General features: G+C 44.5%; 1 protein-coding gene across 6 annotated transcripts in view; it reads left to right on the top strand.

The window, feature by feature from the left end:
* FYN (FYN proto-oncogene, Src family tyrosine kinase) overlaps positions 1-13,815 on the top strand; it is a 188,175-nt gene that overhangs the window by 86,696 nt on the left and 87,664 nt on the right. For all 6 annotated transcript variants that reach the window (XR_006176222.2, XM_065590250.1, XM_042857701.2 and 3 more), the window contains one exon: positions 1,089-1,148. The gene's annotated coding sequence lies outside the window, so the exon portion shown is untranslated. The remainder of the gene's footprint in view (positions 1-1,088; positions 1,149-13,815) is intronic.

Below are 13,815 nucleotides of genomic sequence, written 5' to 3'. Positions count from 1 at the left end.
ATATGATTTGGGTATTTAGTCTAATTCTTCTAACAAAGCAGCTGTTATCAGAATGCATGCACGTGGAGTCAGTGCTTGTACTTCTGAAGCCTTTCTGCCTAATGAAGGAGCTAGAAAACTCGCTCTTTTCCATATTTAGCCCCACTCTTAATACAAAGACATTGAAAAGGTTTTTTTAAAAACTGCTTTATATCATTACTGTGTTGATGTAGGGGGAAAAACCTGAAACTAACTTTTGACATGTAGTTACATACATGTCTATTTCCACTTACTAAACCATCAGGTACTGTTGGCAGAGTCCTTTCCCTCCCCTCAGTTTTGAGTCCATGCTTGTGCTCTCTCCCCCAAATTTGTATACTAATAAAAATGCAATTTCTCTCTCCTCCAGCGTGGGTTTTTTGTTTTTTGTTTTTTTAAATTGTTTTGACATTGCTACTAGTGGACACTCAGAGTCATTCAAATGATTTGCCGGAAGAAAAAATAGCTGTCATCTGAAATTTACTCAGTCTTGGCAAAATAGTGGCAATTGTCAGTGTTACTCGCCATGCTTCTCAAACTGTTCCTGAAATCTGTCTTGATACATGTCCGTCTAGTTTTTTTTAAGCTTTTGCTAATTGCACTCCATTGTACATACAAACAAAATCTAAAGATTGATTTTTCTAGACATATTTCTTTTCTTACATGTGGATTTCAAATCTACTAAAAGCTTAGGACAGACTGCAGTAAAAAACAACGTATCAATTCCTTTGCTTTACCTTTGCGATTAAAATAATTGGCAGATTTTCATTGCTGCTGCTACCTGTTGCATATTATTGCCCTTACATCGCTGAAACTTGAATAAGCAGTAGTCAGTAACGGTGATCTGTCTGAGCAGGTCTGAAGGGATTCTGTAATCATTTTAATGTTTTGTGTGATGAACTGATGGATTTCGGAAATGAGTTGTGAAAGATCAAATCCAATTATCTCTTGCCTAAAAATGGAGGGGGGCAAAGGTACAAGTGGGAAAAAGTACTGTAATATAATTCACATTGCTTTAGTTGTGAAAATAAGTCAGTCACTAAGCTTTCTCTCTCTCTCTCTTTTTGCAGGACCTGTTTTAGAAGAAATGTGGTGAATATCAACTTACTTTAGTTGGGGGGGACATTCTGGTAAGTGGTGCTGCCTTTATTGCTTTTGTTTTACAGTGATGATTGTGGAGGGAAACTGTTTGAACCTTTTTCATTTCCAGTTTGAAAACTTATCTTGCTTGGGGAAAATCTAACTTTACAAAGATACAGTCATTAATGCTGATTCTGTTCTATTCTATTTATTTATTTATTGTTATGGAGACTTTCAGGAGATAATGAGATATGTTTTAAAAAAAAACATGCTGGGCCTTAAGGCAAGGAATGCACTTGACAGTTTAATTGCTGAATGGCTTCTGCTTAGTGCTGCAGCTGTTATAGAGTACTTAAAAGCCTCTAAGCTAAAACCTAAAGCCGGGGGATCATAAAGACATAATGTCCTTCTCCCCCCCCCCCCCCCCCCCCCCCCCCCCCCCCCCCCCCCCCCAAAAAGTGCATGGTAACTGTCACAGTTTCAGGATAACACCTGTGTCACGCACCTCTGTTCTCCACTCCCAGAGTGCCCAGTCAGTTCTCCAGCCATCCCTATTTCTGAACAGGGAACCCTTGTCCAACTGCCTTTTGATCGGGGGAGGGTGGTTTTAAGCCTGCATACACTCCTGCCTTACCCTGTGATATCGCCAGCCAGCCTGACTGCCAGCGCCTGCACTTTATTAATAGCTGTTAGAGAAAAAGCAGTGTATTGCTCGCAGTTGCATGTTACCACACAGCTCTTTCTAAGCTAACACATTTATTCTTAAGGTAAAAACATTACAAAAAAAACATAATAAAAGCAAAGATTTAAAAAAATGTTAAACATACTGGGAATCAGTCTTATGGATACCTAGTAGGCCAAAGTCTTTCCAAAGCTTTCTGCAATATTTGGGGGCCCTCCTTGGACAGAAGGTTCTGTCCATTTTGCTGGTTCAGAAAAAAGGCTGAGTCCATTTAAACCCAGCCTTTTTATGTCTTTGCTAGTCTCTGGAAACTTAATATATGTAAGCCTCCCCACGAGTTGGTACCTCTCTGGAGGTATTTACAACCTAAGTGATTTACCTTAATCACCCCCACTGTCTTTGGTTCCTAGAGACACTGTGGTAACCTTCCTCCCTGGAGTTGCATATGATGTCTGGCCCACAATGATACATAAGCCATTCAGTAACTTAATAAGGTATGGTCCCCAAGGATATTGCATGGGGTTGCAATATTCATCACAGTAATACTGTAGAAAACTAAAGTTATAGTTCAGGTAGAGATGGCACATTCCTTTGCAACAGTGTTTTCAATCAGAGAGAATCCTTTGGACTGAAATCTCTCAGTCACTCCTGGGAGTTAACTATTGGGACAGTTGCTCCCTGCCCAGCAGAAGGAGACAGAGCTGTTGCATTTCTTTGAGTTCAGGTCCTAGGTTCAGTTGTCAGTCACGGGTGACCCAGCCAGGGGCACCATTACATAATGGCCTTGTCAGCTCCTATATTTCATTTGTTTGTCTCCCAGCAAGTAGAACATCAGTATGTTGGCTGGTTAGACTAAATAAAAAGGAGAGATGGGAGTAGGCAGGTAGGGTGATCATGTGCTGTTTTGGGTGAAGGAAGGGCTCTCTGTTTCAACTGGGTTTACTAAAACGAGGGTTTTTCCTGTTTCTTCCATCAGCTGCATGTGACCTGTGAGCACCTTAAGTGGTACTGCTGACTTTAGGCCATAGGTGGCATTGCCTAACAATAGTTTAGCTTATCATTCAGGAGCACCATCTGGCATTACTTGCTTCATCTCCGCTAGCACCCCCATTCACTTCTCCACTGTGCAAGGGACATAACCTTTGCTCTCAACTGTACTCAGAACAGGGCTTCTAGGACCACACATCGCCTTAGGCAAGCAGCTGTCCCTTCTACAGAAACCTCCATACTGAACAGCTCCCTCCTGCCTTCCCCCAGGCACTTCTCCCACCAACGCCTAGAGGCTCTTTCCTCCCTCTCATCTATACCTGCTCTTGCTGCCCTGGAGTAAATCATTTATTGCCACCATTTACCACGTGCACCTCCCTGTTTGTGGTTAGGGACATTTAATCCTTTCATTCAGCCAGCTGCCTAACCACCCACCTTCCAGGAATTAATGTGTTTTGGCATCAGATGTGGGTGTGATTGGTGGGTGCAAGAGGGATGAAAGGAAAATGCATGTGAAAGTGAGGGAAGAAAGAAGAGGGTAAAGTAAATGAGAGAGGAATGTAAAATGACAGAATAAAGTGAGAAAGGGGAAAAAGAAAACAAGCATAAAAACAATGGAGGAGGAGAATAAATGGCAAAAATATGGTAGGACATGGATAAGATGAGATTGAAAAAGATTAATTTAAAAGGAATGTGACTTGTGGAAAATAAAGGGACTGGGAGAAAAGAGCAAGAAGACCAATGAAGGGTTAAATTGTTCTCTCCCTCCCTTTTCTGTAAATTGTGCTAGATCCTATTTAGAAAGGAGGGAAGATGAAGAGAAATAAGGAGCTGGAAGAGGAAGGAATGGCCACCTCCAATTTTCAGAGCTCTTTCACATGAACCTCCCTCTCCACAGCCAACAGTTTGCCATGAAACATAAATACTAAGTGTTATATATGTATTATTTGTATTGCAATAGTACCAAGAAACTAGGCACTATAACAGACAAATCGTAAAAAGATGATCCCATCCCACAAGAGCTGACAATTTTTTCATGAGACAAGAGACAACAGGTGGATCTGACAAACAGGAGAGCACAAAGTAACAATGAGATGATTAACCCCCTTTTGTGCTGGGCCCACCCTCCCTCTCCTCCCCATGCTCACAAGACAGGTCATTTTCAAAATCTAGTCATCCTATCGGCAACACCACATGAGGCACCAACTACCTACAGGTTTTTGATCCCACATGCCAGTCTTGTGGGAGTGCAGCTTGGCTGACAGCTTGCAAGGACCCCAGGTCCGACAGGGTGTTGTGAGGGTAGGAGGAAGTAACACTAGTTGAATGCCGCAAACCCCCAGGGAATGAAATGCTCATGAGAAAAGCCCTGAAAGGTTTCTCTTCTCCCAGTCTTCTTGTTCGCCTCAGGCCCATTATGTAGTCTTTCTACAATACTCTCGCTCCAGCCCAAGTTCAGAAGCTCTGCAGCAAAGCAGTAGACTCAGGGTACGTCCCCACTAAAGCGCGAGAATTTGGCGGCGTGCATCCACATTACCGAGGCTAGCATCGAATGTCAGAGCGGTGCACTGTGGTAGCTATTCCACAGTTGCCGCAGTCCCTGCCACCCATTGGAATTGTGGGTTAAGCTCCCAGTGCATGATGGGGCAAAAACATTCTCGCGGGTTTTTCTGGGTGTGTGCCATCATTCGCTCCTCCCTCCATGAAAGCTACGGCAGACGCCATGCTGCCAGCAGACAGTGCAGCACGGTGCACCGCTTGTCTCCTGATATGTTGAATCCCACTTCGAATGTCCTCGGCCATCGTGAAAAGAGACGCACAGCTTCCGCTGCTTTCTCCAGATTGTCTGTGCTGGGCTCCTGTGGAAGCTACAGAAGGCAACAATTCCCCGCCGTTTCTTGGCCATCGTGAACAGAGGCACACAGACAATCTGGAGAAAGCAGTGGAAGCTGTCCTGGGCTCCCGTGGAAGCTACAGAAGACAACCATTTACCGCCTTTTATCGGCCATCTTGAACCGAACAGCTCATTTTGCGCCCTTTTTCAAGGATTAGCCGTGCAGGCACCATTGCGTGGCAAACATAGAGTCCGCTCAGATCTCTGCTGCAGTTTTGACCATTGTAAATACTTGGCGCATTATCCAGCAGTATGTTCAGTACCTGCAAAACCAGGCGAGGAAGCGACGACAGTGCGACTACTATACTGATGAGGACATGGACACAGACATTCCTAGATGAACGGCATGTGGCGATTGGGAGATCATGGTGGCATTGGGCCAGGTTCATGCCGTGGAACGCCGATTTTGGGCCCAGGAAACAAGCACAGACTGGTGGGATCGCATAGTGTTGCAGGTCTGGGATGATTCCCAGTGGCTGCGAAACTTTTGTATGCGTAGGGCCACTTTCATGGAACTTGGTGACTTGCTGTCCCCTGCCCTGAAGCGCAAAGACACCAAAATGAGAGCACCCCTCACTGTTGAGAAGCAAGTGGCCATAGCACTGTGGAACTTTGCAACTCCCGACAGCTACCGGTCAGTCGGGAATCACTTTGGAGTGGGCAAATCTACCGTAGGGGCTGCTGTGCTGCAAGTAGCCAACGCAGTCATTGACCAGCTGCTATCAAGGGTAGTGACTTTGGGAAACGTGCAGACCACTGTGGATGGCTTCAGTGCGCTGGATCTTCAGGAACTCTGGTTTGTTTAAACAGCTGCAGGAAGGGACTTACTTCCCAGACCAGAAAATTACTCTTGGGGATGTTGAAGTGCCTATAGTTATCCTTGGGGACCCAGCCTACCCCTTAATGCCATGGCTCATGAAGCAGTACACAGGCACCCTGGACAGTAGTAAGGAGTAGTTCAACTATAGGCTGAGCAAGTGCAGAATGGGGTAGAATGTGCTTTTGGACGTTTGAAAGGGCGCTGGCGCAGTTTACTGACTCGGTTAGATCTCAGCACAACCAATATACCAATTGTAATTGCGACTTGTTGTGTGCTCCACAATATCTGAGAGTAAGGGGGAGACTCTTATGGCGGGGTGGCAGGTTGAGGCAACTCGCCTGGCTGCCAATTTCACACAACCAGACAACAGGGCAACTAGAAGAGCGCAGCGGGGCACGCTGCGCATCAGAGAAACTTTGAAAGCAAGTTTCATGACTGGCCAGTGTACGGTGTAACAGTTCTGTTTGTTTCTCTTGAAGTTACGCGCACTCTATATATATGAAAAGAAATAAAGTCAAAATTGTTTAAAAACTGTTCTTTATTATTTGATGCACAATGCATTGAGAGAAATTAGAAGGTAGACTGTGGGGGCAGGGTTGGGTTGGGGGGGTGGAGGAGGGAAGGACAAGTCCAGAAACCGAATTAAAAGTTCGCACATGCCAGCTTTCTGGTGCTTGGGCAATCCTCTGGGGTTGAGTGTGTGGGTCCCCATAGCCTCCCCCCTTGTGTTCTTGGGCATCTGAGTGAGCAGTCTATGGAACTTGGGGAAGAGGGAGTTTGATTATGTAGGGGCTGCAGCGGAAGTCTGTGGTCTTGCTGCCTTTCCCGCATTAGATCCACCGTGCAACGGAGCATGTCAGTTTGCTCCCCCATGAGCTTGACCGTAGCGTTCTGCCAGCTCTCATCGCGCGCCTCCCTCCTCTCTTTGTGTTCCTGTAATGCTTTACGGGACTCCGCAATTGTTTGCCTCCATGCATTCATCTGGGCCCTATCAGTGCGGGAGGACTGCATGAGCTCAGCGAACATGTCATCCCATGTTCGTTTTTTCCGCCTTGTAGTCTGGGCCAGCCTCTGGGATGGAGTAGATAGGGGCTGTGTTGAAACATTTGCACCTGCGGGAGGAGAAAAGGAGAGGGTAGTATTTTAAAAAATACATTGCAGAGAACAAAGGGGGCACTTTTGGTATGAGTAAGCCATCACACACGGCCAGGCAACAGAATTCATCTTGCAGGCAGCCCCTGGGGGGGCATGCAGGGTTCTGCTTCTTCTACATTAATTTCAATGCTTTCAAACTGCTGGGCCCCCTTTCCCACAGCAAGCAAGGCCTGGTGTGTTTGCCATATAAAAGGAGGGCCTGTGGGCTCTCTGGGATGATCACTGCACACAACAACTCCCCTTCCTCTCCCCCCCACCGCGTGGCTCCGATCAGGCTCAGAGTAGGGATGAGCTGAGCCATTTACTGTAAACAAGAACAACCCAGCGCGGCTGAGTTCCCCCACCCCCCACCGCGTGGCTCCGATCAGGTTGTCACTCACCAGAAGTACCTTCTCCAGGGTCATGGAACAGGAGCCCACCTTGGGAGTGAGGGGAGGCTTTTGGATCTAGCGTTAAGATTAGTTCCTGGCTAGGGGGGAAAACAGATTCCCCACTTGCCGCCTGTGCACTGTCCTCCTCCTCCTCTTTGTCCTCCAATGTCCCTTCCTCCTCGCTCTGTGCAACTCCCCTCTTGCAGGTGTCCACGGACAGTGGTGGGGTAGTGGTGGCATCACCCCCCCATAATCGCATGCAGCTCACGGTAAAAGCAGAATGTATGGGGCTGGGACCCAGAGTGCCCGTTTGCCTCCCTGGCTTTTTGGTATGCTTGCCTGAGCTCCTTGATTTTTGTACAACACTGCTCTGTGTCCCTGGAGTAGCCTCTTTCTGTCATGGCCCTGGAGACTTTAGCATAGGTATTTGTGTTCCTTTTTTTGGAACGTAGTTCTGCCATAACAGACTCGTCTCCCTAGCATGCGATGAGATCCAGTACCTCCCGTTCGGACCATGCTGGAGCTCATCTGTGAATCCGGGACTGCGTGATCTCCTGTGATGGTGGACTCTGCATGGTCACCTGTGATGGTGGACTGTGCTGATGGTCACCTGTGCTGCTGGTTACCAAAAAGGAATCGAAATTCAAAAGTTCCTGGCGCTTTTCCTGCCCACCTGCCTAGTGCATTGCAGTTGAGAGTGTTGACCAGAGCGGTCACAAGGGAGCGTCCTGGGATAGCTCCCGGAGGCCAATAACGTCGAATTGCGTCCACAATACCTTTAACCCGGGATTGCGATCTCGATTTAAGCGCTACCCACTTGCCGAAGTGGAGTAAAGAAATCGAATTAAATCGAAAAAAAGTTTGGTCATGTGGACGGAATTTTTTTTTTTAAATAACTCAGCTAATTCTGAAATAACAGGCTAGTGTAGACGAGGCCTCAGCCCTGCAGCTGCCTCTAGGAGGGGCCTAACCTTGGTGTCAGGAAGCCCAGCTCCTCTTTTTGTTCCCATGGAATCACCACCAGCAGAAGACTGAGCCACTACTCTCCCTGCAAATTGGGCTCAACATGAGATTGGGCAGGGATTCCCTTCAAGAAAGGACATGCAGGTTGCAAAGGAGGTCTACTCCATTCTCTGCTGTTGGAAGATTCCAATATAGAATTGCCTACAGAGATGTAAATCTAAAACTCAAAGATGAGCTCTGAGAACACTGGATTTTTTTTCCCTGACCGAAGAAAGGATATATGCCTTTGTTTTGTATGAAAAGATCTGGATTAGCCAATATATAGATTTAAAGGTAGATTGCGTAACCTAATACAAAGCGCGTCATCTGCTATTAAAGATAAGAAATAATAGCAAAAAATTTGCTGAAATTTTGCTAATATCAGAATTTAGCAAAGAAATTAAATGCGTTCTAAAACCTATACAGATGTACTTAAACAATATTGATATTTCTTATTTTAAGCAATTTTCTGATGACAGTTTAGCTTTTGTACTGAGAACCGTGTATGATGTGCTGTTGCAGCTATATCACGCACAAGGAAAGGCTGACTAAGAATATTGAACTAAAATTGCTCACAGACCCCAGGATGTAGAGTAGTGAGCCTCAGAGTAATAACGTGAGCTCACTACCCCAAGAGACTTCTGCAGTGGTTTGTTACCACAATGGAAGACAGACCTGAGGGATAACACAAGCAGCTAGTGATCCCAATAAAAGTCCAGCTTTATGTCAAATGCTGGCTAAACTATAAGAAGCCAACGCGTGCCTGTCATAACTATAAAGTAAAGGGTAACAGCTGTCCTGTGTACAGTACTATAAAATCCCTCCTGGCCAGAGACTCCAAAATCCTTTTCCCTGTAAAGGGTTAAGAAGCTCAGGTAACCTGGCTGGCATCTGACCTAAAGGACCAATAAGGGGACAAGATACTTTCAAATCTTGGGGGGGGGGGAAGGCTTTTGTTTGTGTTCTTTGTTTGTGAGTGTGTTCGCTCTCGGGACTGAGAGGGACCAGACATCAATCCAGGTTCTCCACATCTTTCTAAACAAGTCTCTCCTATTTCAAACTTGTAAGTAAATAGCCAGGCAAGGCATCTTAGTTTTCCTTTGTTTTCTCAACTTGTAAATGTACCTTTTACTAGAGTGTTTATCTTTATTTGCTGTACTTTGAACCTAAGACTAGAGGGGAGTCCTCTGAGCTCTTTAAGTTTGATTACCCTGTAAGGTTATTTCCATACTAATTTTACAGAGATAATTTTTACCTTTTTCTTTCATTAAAAACCTTCTTTTTAAGAACCTGATTGATTTTTCCTTGTTTAAAATCCAAGGGGTTTGGATCTTGATTCACCAGGAGTTGGTGGGAGGAAGGAGGGGAATGGTTAATTTCTCCTTGTTTTAGATCCAAGGGGTTTGGATCTGTATTCACCAGGGAATTGGTGAAGGTCTCTCAAGGCTACCCAGGGGAGGAAATTAGCCTTGGAATGGTGGCAGCGGACCAGAGCTAAACTGGTAGTTAAGCTTAGAAGTTTTCATGCAGGCCCCTACATTTGTACCCTAAAGTTCAAAGTGGGAATACAGCCTTGACAGTGCCCATGGGCTTCCTGGATTGGAAGATGCTAATGTTTGATGTATGTCACGCCTCAAGAGCTAGGGAGTACATCTGGGCAAAGCCATAGTCTAAGGGCAGTGGTCCTTGACTTTAAAGAAATGGTCCATCGGCAGACTTAGGTGGTTGGACTGCTCTGGTAAATTTCCATTCAAAGAACAAGAATGCAGCAGTCTAAGTCGAGTCAAAGAGCATGATTGGCCTGTAGAAAAGGGGCACCAGGAGCAACAAGATAGCTGAAGTATGTCCCCTGTTGTCATGGAGAGAGCACGGCCTTTCTAGCCTGGCGGTGCAGGGTGCTGATAAGCCTGGAGAATGAGAAATCAATCCCAGGGTGTTTTGAACAGATGCCTTGAAAATGGGGGTCAGTCATGAGCTTGTTAGCTCAACTCAGAGTCCAAACAAAAGGACAAGGAGCTTTTACAGAAGGTTAAAAACCCCTTATCAAACAGTACAGGCATATTAGCAATCAACTGGAGCTTCAACTTGGAGTTCATTTATTTTTTCCCTGGCCCTTGAGATTGCCAGATCCCCAGGAAAACTCCTCCTTATTGCCTCAAATTGGTCAAGGAAGTGTGGTACGCTGATCTAGTAAATCTGTCCATGGAAAGACCCATCGGACTGCTGGTCACAGAGCATCTGCTTAGGCAACTTGCCTCAGCCCCAGCTCACTTTGGACTTTTATGGCATGGCTGCTAAGTAGCTGAGTCTCAAATTTTAGGGGATGTCCACTAGCCAAGTCTAGTATGCTATACTTTTGAAAACAATCTACTTCCCTGACCTATTTAGAGATGGAGGAGAATGAAAATAGACTACTAGCAGTCTACAGTTGTAGACATCCTGGAATTTCTGCAAGCCCATCCGGATGTGTGTGCATGCCAGTTCCATTCTGTTGCTACTACTGTCTGAAGTCTGGGGTTCTGTTGTTCTCACAGCCCCTCACCTAAATTCCATCTGCTTTACCTTATAGTGTTTCTTGTGGCCACTTGTTCAGGCAAAAAAGTCACGGAACTTCAGGTCGTATCTTGTAAGAGACCATATATGATATGTTCCCTCAAGATAGGTTTGCCTGTGGGGCTCTGCCTGAATTTAGACCATGAACAGTTTCTACATTTTGTTTGAACAAAGAAATAACCTTGCCCACTCCTACACTCTAATTCACTGAATTACAAGAAGGGTAGGCTACATTGCTGGCCATCAAGAGAGCGCTCTGAATTTATCTTGACATAGCAGCTGAGCTAAGAGGCTCAGAGGTTAGTCATCTTGCATCAAGGTCCTAGAAAAGGTCATCTGGTCTCCAAATCAAAAATTTCATAATGGATTAAGGAGTTGATTAGAGAAGTGTACTTTAATGCTGGGAGGGATGTCACAGATGAATTTAAAACCCACTCAAACAGACTGATGGTATCTTTCTGGGCAGGGTGAATAGTGGCCTCTTTTGATAAGAATTCTGTAAAGCTGCTTCCTGGATGTTAGTACAGATATCTGCCAGGCATTTACAGGTTTGACCTGTGTCATTTAGTGCAGCCTTCAGCAGAAAAGTGCTGCAAACTGTCCTCAGATGCTAGTCCCTCCCAAGTAGATTTACTACTATGGAAGGCCCAACTATCTGGACTGGTACAGAAGAAGGAAATACTTTTTGCATATTAATTTTCTGTTTTAAGTCTCTTTCATACCAGTCCAGACCTCTCCTTTAAAGTATTAGCACAACGTCCTTGCGTAAAATTAGTTATCTTCCTTTTGTACTTACCCACTTAATTTTTCCAAGTGTAATCCATGCTTACACAGTGTGTGCCTCTGTCCACCGCTGTCTGGACCATAAAGAGATTTATGAGTTCACTGGAGCCCTTGGCTTAAAAGACATGTCTTTTTAGCTCAAGCAGTAGAGACTCATGCTTTCAGATATAGAGCACCTGATGTTCAGTCACTGCAAACAACCCATCAAGAGTTACCACATTACATCGTGCAGCTGTTGAAGTTTCAGTTGAGGTCTGTTGTATTGACCTCAATGGTCAAAAGAGTTAAAGTTTAGTGATACAAAGTATGGGGGGGAGGGAGATTTCTACAGAGCTGATGGTTTACTTCGTTTCTTTGCCAAGACCCGAAAGTGCTTATTCTGAAGTTGAAAGTTTCTTGATCAAACACAAGAAAGAACAAGAAATCAAAACCAGTTTATACTGAAACTGAAATTGAGTGATTATGCAAAACAAATTTAATCAAAACCTATTAGTCTCTCATCTTTTAGAGGGAAAAATATCAATCTCTTATTTCCATTTTGATGAAAACAAAAGGGTTAATTTACTCAGACGCTCCTGTTTTTAGCAGATAGAGACACACACAAGGTATAAGAGAGAAAATATAACAAGGGTGGGGGACATAGCTTTCAATCATGGTTTTTGGAACACTGAATGGCTGGTCAGTTACGAATGGATGCGTTGCCTGGCAGGCCGACCAGAACTCCTGTTGCTTGGACCCTGTTTCACATTCCAGTCAGGGATACCATCTGGCTGCGTCTTTTCTGCTTAGACAGGGCAAGACTGTGGCTGTCTCCTCTCACTGTGTTGAAGCAACGCAGTTGATTGCAGGATTCAATGAAAAGCTGAGTGTGTGTGTGGTGGGGGGGAATAAGAGGAAAGAAGGGGGGCAGAAAGTAATACAAAAGGGAATGGATTTTACGCGTCTCTGTGTTGCTGGCAATCAGGCATCACCGCTGAGGACGGGATGTCATGATGATATGATGACTTTCAGGACTTGCAGGTGGAAAACAAAATTCTTAAACAGGAGCAAGGCCATCAGGCTTTGTTCTCAAGAAGAAAATCCTTCAGTCTGCTCTGCTCCCTCGGTCTTGGGGTCAAGGAAGGTGAGATGCATGACTGGCGCATGCACCCCCCATTCACGGAGGCTAACCCCTGCCCCTTCCACCCGAGGTCGAGATGAGTTGCGATGCGTTGAGCACTGCTGAAATATTTTTTTCCCAGAGTCTCTTTAAGAACCCAAGAAGGGGGGGAAATGAGTCATAGGTCAGCCCCTCGTTATTCTGTCCGCCAATTAGACCTAATATTCAACACGCTAATTCTGATTAATTAATTTCCAGTTCAACATCTTCTTTTTTTTACCAAGAATGATTTAACGTAGTCCTTAAACCATATCAATAGGCCCTTTTTGTTTATACTAATTTAGTCTTTTTATCTTCCTTTCATACCTTCTCCCATCAAAATTTATTATTATTGGTTATTGTGACACTTCATGACCTTTCACATACTTTTTACAGTTGAGCTCACAATTAGGGTAAAAGTTTAAGTCTAATTATTACAACAGACCTGCAGGTATGTCTACACTTTGCACTGGAGGTGTAATTTCTGATTTGATCAGAGCTAGTGCCCTAAAAATAGAAGCGTAACTGTGGTGGCACAAGCAGCTAGCTGCCCCAAGTACATACCTAGTATCTTGGACAGGTACGTAATCAGGTTAGCTAGCCCCTTCTGCAATTTGCACAGCCACGGCTACAATATATTTTTATCATGCTAGCTCAATTACAGCTAGTGTGGATATGTCTTCTTGAACTGGAAATATGCTTTCCAAGTCAAAATGTAGACATGCCATGTGGGACAATAAGCCTCGTTTGTGAAGGGGAGATGAGAAGAGGGTGGACCAAATGCTGGTTGTAAGGAACTAAAAGCACACACATGGATTGGTACAGAAGCTCTCACAGGATGAAAGAAAATTGAGCAATATGAAAAAATGCAATTTCTTGGTCTTGCCCAAGAAACAAACGTTTCCTGAATATGTCATACTATATTCTTCTGTTTAAGGTACTATAGCTAGAAACGGATGTATGGAAAATGTGTGTCTTCACCTATTTCACACTCTTCAGATGTGTTTTCCATATAGGAAGCTCAAATTCCTTTACACTAGGCTTTTTTTTAATTAGAGCAATGTATGTGTAGTGCCTGATTGGCTTCAGAAATAACAAGTTATTGAAAAAGACACTGAACATATAGTGTATATTTGTTGTCTTTTTACTTTCTGAAAAGCTGCAATACTCTGGATGTTCACAGGTAAAGATACTTGATTTATAGGATAGCTTTCATAGCTGCAAATAATTGCACTGAATGTCCCAAGAGCGGTGACTTAGTTTTGACAGTACTTCAGATATGAAGATCTTGCTCGGTATTAGAGAGCAAGTTTATATCCCCTGTAAAGAACT

This window comes from Chrysemys picta, chromosome 3, assembly GCF_011386835.1.
Source record: "Chrysemys picta bellii isolate R12L10 chromosome 3, ASM1138683v2, whole genome shotgun sequence".
Lineage (NCBI taxonomy): Eukaryota > Metazoa > Chordata > Testudines > Emydidae > Chrysemys > Chrysemys picta.
Note: the sequence above shows the minus strand (reverse complement) of the source record. Positions and strands in the feature narration are given on the sequence as shown.